Genomic DNA, 6,526 nt, shown 5'->3' with positions numbered 1-6,526 from the left:
TGGCGATGTTTAAATTGGTAAATCGCTTCAACACGTTTTTCAACGCGTCGTTGGTCCCAAAATAGACCAAAAATCTAAATAGGAGACGAAAACAAAAAATCACCCTCTGTCCGGGGCATCTTTTAAATAATGAAAGTATTAAAGACATGGGTGACTTTAAAGAAACAATATGCATGTGGTCTCGGTATAAGAAAGAGTAGGGGAGATGGATATATACAATTTTAATTAAATAACATTTTAATAGTCAACATCTTCTTCAAAGAACACAAGGCAATATACTTGAAAATCACATACAGACAGAGAAGATAGAAATATTAGGCTTCATTTGCTCGACCACAACATAAGATAAAATCGACTAAAACATACACTGGAGGTGGCTTTAAAAGCAGTCACAGTCCAGTGATAATGGATTTTAGAATAAACATATTTTTGAAAATTTAAAGAGAACAAGCGACATGAAAAATAGAGTTATCACAACTGAGTAGCCGTAAAAGAAAAAAGTAATTAGGTTTCAAGGTTGAGAAAGAAATAGAAACGATAGAGAACTTGGTACAGGCAGACATTAAAGTAGCATGGACTGCTCTAGAAACGAAAATAACAAATAATAAACATGAAGAAGACATTGGGTTCGCGATAATAAAACAGAATACAAGAATGCCAGAGATCATGGATCTTATGGACGTAAGACGAAAATATAAAACAAACCCAATAGAATAAATGAATAAATAAAATCTATAGTTTATAAAACACTAATAAGACCTTTAGAGGAATACCAAGATTTAGGTATCAAGACCACTTAGGGGACGATTTAAAAGAAGGCTTTGGCTCATAATCAGCTGTGACGCTACTGATACTGAAAAGTACCTCAAAGACCATCGTTTATCCAATTATATGTCCAAAATTTTTTATGAAATGTATCTTTACACTAATATTAGTATTATAATAAAGGTAAAAAGCAAGCATATATTTTATATTTTATTATACTTTATACTTTATTGATAATATTACGCCAGTCAATGGGAGCAAGAAGAGGGTGTTATCTCCGAATTCTATCCTACTGCATGGATTTAAATGAAATTTTGGGAATAGCCTCTACTTATCTTCTAATTAAAAGTCTACCATATGCCGATGCGTGCTTTTATCTTGGGGGTGGTTCCCACCCCTCCTCGGGGGTGGAAAATTTTTCGGTTCAGATAACCACGGAAATGGCTATAGAACCCAATTCTAAGCAAAAACTGTTCTATACATTTTTTTTGAAAATACTTTTTGAGTTATTCGTGGTTGAAAATTTGCCATTTTCATTAAAAAAGAACACCTTTTCGAACGGTTTTTTCCGAATACCCTAAAAACAATGCATTTCACTAAAAAAACTATGTAAAACATTTTTGTAGCTTATAAGAAAACAAAGAGATTCGTTTCGTCATAAGTCTTCTAGTTATCATACAAAAAGGGATATGGTAGGTGAGATGAGTTTGTTTTTTTGGTGCATGCTCAAATCGGTGTATTCAACTTGAAATAACAGAGAAACGGCCGATTGTAGGTGTATATTGCTACCGATACCTTTTGTAGTGCTTAAAAAGACCTTTAAAATGAACAATATTAAATGTCGATTACATTCAAACTAAACGAGTTATGCTGCAAAAAAATTGATGACTAATGTATTTTAAGAAAAAATGAGAAGTATATTTAACCCCCCATCCACCAGAATGTAAATGCATCGTTTTCCTTCTACTACACCTTTTATTATAGTGTTATTTCTATGTTCAAATGTTCGACGGGTTTAAAATAAATGGTTTTTGAAAAAAAAAGATCAAATTACAGAGCGCATTTTTAAATTTTCTTAAAAAGCTTAATTTTTCTCCCTGTAACTTGAAAACAATAATAGATACAGTAATGAAAAATAAAAACAAAATTTTTACCTAAAAAAAATCTACATTTTTGTTTGGTATATTTTTTTCGTATCTCTTATCATTTTCGAGTTACATGGAGAAAAGGAAGATTTTTAAGAAAATTTAAAAGTGCGCTCTATAATTTGATCTTATATTTTTCAAAAACCATTCATTTTAAACCCGTCCAATTTTTTGAACATAAATACAACACTATAATAAAGAGTATTGTAGAATGAAAACGAAGTATTTAAATTCTGATGGATTAGGGGTTAAAATATACTTCCCATTTTTTCTCTTTCCCATCAATATTTTGCAGCATATCTCGCTTAGGTTGAATGTAATCGATATTTAATATTGCTCCTTTTAAAGTTCTTTTCAAGCACTCTAAAAGGTATTGGTACTATTATACACCTTAAATCGACCGTTTCTCTGTTATTTCAAGTAGAATACACCGATTTGAGCATGCACCAAAAAAACAAACTCTTCTCACCTAACATATCTCTTTTTGTATTATAACTAGAAGATTAATGGAGGAACGAGTCTCTTTGTTTTTTTTTTAGCTACAAAAATATTAATAATAATATACTATAATTTTTTTGTCAGATGCATAATTTTTAAAGTATTCGCAAAAATCCGTCCAAAAAGGTGTCATTTTTCAATGAAAATGACCAATTTTCGACCACAAATAACTCAAAAATATTAAGTTTTCAAAAAAAAAATTATAGAAGAGTTTTTGCTTAGAATTTAGTTCTCTAGCCACTTCCGTGGTTATTTTAACCAAAAAATTTTAAACTTCCGAGAAGGGGTGGGAAACACCCCAAGATAAAAGCGCACATCGGCATGGGGTAGACTTTATTTCCTGATCTATTCCATACTTACTCTAAAAATATCAATTAAATCGATGTAGTAGGATGGAATTCGGAGCCACATATCATCATTGACTGCCCTATTTATTATAATAAACACATTAATTAACCTTTGGTTTTTGGAGATTTACTGTTGGTTTTAAGGTAGTAGGAACCAGAAGCACTGAAACAAATAAAAACGAAAAATAGTAGTTATAACTAAAGCTCAGATTTATAGGCAACAAAAATTGAAGAAAAAGGCGCCTATATAGGCAAAGATTTTTATTAAAAAGGCAGGAATATTAACATTTAGGCAGAATATAGGCAATAAAGGAATATAACTTATTATTTATTGTACAAAGTGAATTAACGTAATATTAACTAAGGCAGGTATATATACACGTCATAATCATAACAATAATATAAATAAACTAGTAACTAAATAACTGTTAATTAATAATTAAACATTGTAACCACTTAAAATTTTATCATTAATAGAACCAACTAAATATTTTTCAATATTTTCGGTCTTAAAACTATGTCTTCGATCACTTAAAATTAATTTGTATATTGAAACGAACGTTCGACATCGACAGATGTAATTGGAGCATATTTCAGAGCGGATAATAAATCTGGCATAATTTATAATTCCTCGGAAAATGTCCCATTCAAAACTTTAGCAACATTAGATAAAAACGAAAAACCTTCATTCTTGTCGAAAATATATTTCATTTTTTTAAAAATTAATTGACCGTTACTTCCAGGTGCCGATTTAATTTTCGTCTTTAAATTATCTATTAATTTTACTGAATCACATAAATTTATCTCTTGTTTTTCTAATAAGGTAATTGTGGTAACTATTAATTTATAATTGTCATTGATATAAGCGAGTTCCTGTTTCAATTTGGGATTTTTTAATATTTTTTTTACTTCTCGAATGGCTTCGGAAATATCATCATCAAATTCTGACATAACTAATTCTATTTCATTGCAGTGTTCAAAGTAAAAAAAACTGCTTAGAGCCAGGTTTCCCACCTTGTAATTACTGGTTTAGGTGGCAAAGGGACACCGGGAAGTCTTTCTTTATATATTTGCACCATCAACGGAGCCTTTACAAGAACTTTTTTCATAAAATTTATAAAATTATTTACCAACGGAAACAGATTTCTTATTTCTTCAGCAATTCTATTTACCCCGTGGGCTACACAAGTGCAAATTATTAAATTAGGATAAAAAATCTTTACATTAACAGCAGCTTTTAACATATATGCCGCAGCATCTGAAAGCATTAAAACTATTTTATTCACTGGTATATTGTTGGGTAAAAAAAGGTTTGTTAAACTATCTTGTATAAGTCGACTTATTGTTAAATTGTTTGTTTTTTTCCAATTCTTTAACGGTAACTAAATAAGGTTTTCTCGCAAAGTTTTCGTTCAAAATTCCAATCATTAAATTAGCTATATACCTGCCGCATACATCTGTCGTTTCATCCACGACAATATCGCACCCTCAGTGCAAGATTGCAGTAACTCAAAATTTTATGAAAATGAAGTAATCATGGAAATCGATTGTAAACATGCATATCTATTCCCTGTAAAACTTTAGTAACTTTCAAATGCTTAATGGGCTAAATATTACAACAACAACAGTTTAACTATTTTGCGTTTTTGAACATAAGTTCCGTGCAAAACTGTTGTAACTCTAATGTAACAGACTTACAACAGTTTTGCACGGAACATTGCAACGGATTCGACAACAAACAATAACAAGCAATGAAAAAAATAACATATTTGTTATTTTAATATCTACATCTGTGGTGTTTAATTTTAATATACAGCGAGCCTACGTAATCCATTAACGGCTGAGACAATAAACAACGATTTTCGAAACCAATCTATTCATGTAAATTTTATGTCCTTTGTGTGATATTATATTTATTTTCCATAAGATGTGTGCGATGTCGTTTGACCATTTATTTGTTAGATTGGATTAAAACCACATAAATTAAGACTAATTATTTACGACCAAAAAGTATTTTTTCTCATGAAAGGAAAAACAGTTATCTTAAAACTTGTTTATTGACAATAGTGAGAGGTCAAAAATATCTATTCTCAGAAAACTTGCCAAAGAACAGCCAAAAATTCAAATGGCCAAAAAGAAAGATTTGGTATACTTATGCCATTCGGGTACGATACCAGAAGCCCACCATAGTTTTTATAAAAATATTTTGGCACAAGATGATGTACGAGAAGAGGACAACAACTACGGTAAAACCTGTCAGCAACGGCCACTAAAAATGAAAGAACTATTGGCCGATATAGAAAGGTGGCCGGTATTGCCAGTTTTTGTAGTCTAGATATACATAATTGGTTTGGGGAATTTTTAAACTGGCCGTTAGTACAGGTGGCCAATGTTGGCAGGTGGTTGGTAACACAGGTTTTACTGTAAAAGTAAATGTGTCTACACTTTTTACAATTTTCTCCGTGCAAAACTGTTGTAACTTTAAAATTCTAATACTAAATGTGTAGTGATTAACAATTTTTTCCGTGCAAAAGTGTTGTAACTTTGAAATTCCTAATGTTTTTTGCATTAATATTATTTTATTTAAATTTCTATTTTTGGTTAATGTAATATAGGCTGAAAAGCATACAAAATCATAATCAAATGTTAATTTTTCTCAAAACATGTGTCTTATTTCACCGATATTAGCACGAAAATAAACAAAATCGTCTTTATGTCGAAACTTACTTATTTTGACTTATTGCAGTCTTGCACTGAGTGTGCGATATACAAAAAATTGCCCTCTAACTCCCACTTAATTTTTGAAATACATTCCACATAACATTTTTCCACAGTATGTTTTCTCAATGTACTCTCGTCCGGTAAGGATTTATTAAGATATTTTTCGAAAAAGCATTTAAAACTAGGGTTATTAACTTTATATAGAGGAATATTGGATGCAATCATCATCTGGCATAAATCAAATTTAAATGCGTCTTCCTCCTTTTTTTTTTGAACTGCTTAAACTATCCCGCAGAGATATTTGGGCTAACTTAGAGGAATTTAATTTTTCCAAATTACGTTTATGAAGTGGGGTTCCACAATGCTGATCAATAAAGTACTTTTTTCTACTTGAAATCTGAGAATAAAAAAAATAATTAGAATTATAAAACCGCTTTAGAATTTAGTTATGTTGTGGGACGAGAAAAAAAAAAAGAAAAAATAAAACTTACCGATTTGCCGCCCGGTTTACAAAATGCTCCATCTCCTTCTAGAGAAAGTTCCGAATAATGTGCGATCCATAGCCTTAATTTAGATGTCATCTTTTCACACAAATGTCTAAAACGTTTTAAAACGTGTTCTTTGCTTTTCGGTATACGCAACAAAACTAAACTAGGATATAGCAATTTGTGACTAAACTCTGATACCGTAACCGACTGTACAACTGATAATAAACTAATAAAGCTTAGGGATTTCCAAATAGTTAACCCTCAAGTCTCGATCAGGTACATTTTCCTAGAAATCTGTTATATAAACAAACCATTGATATTTTATTATTGACCCAAAATTTTATTATAGAATGGTTTAGTAATAGAATAATATCATGGGTAGTATCATGAAATTTTAAAAAAGGCACAAATAGGCGGAATTTACGAAAAAAGGCAAAAAGTGCAAAAAACAATTATAATAGGCAAAATAGGCAAAAAAGGCATTTTGCCTATAATCCGAGCTTTAGTTATAACATACAAAGCCAAATAAAAAGCTTAATGAAATTTATAGTGCCCAACGAAT

Source organism: Diabrotica virgifera, chromosome 3, assembly GCF_917563875.1.
Source record: "Diabrotica virgifera virgifera chromosome 3, PGI_DIABVI_V3a".
Lineage (NCBI taxonomy): Eukaryota > Metazoa > Arthropoda > Insecta > Coleoptera > Chrysomelidae > Diabrotica > Diabrotica virgifera.
The sequence above is the reverse complement of the archived record's forward strand: the minus strand, read 5'-3'. Positions refer to the sequence as shown.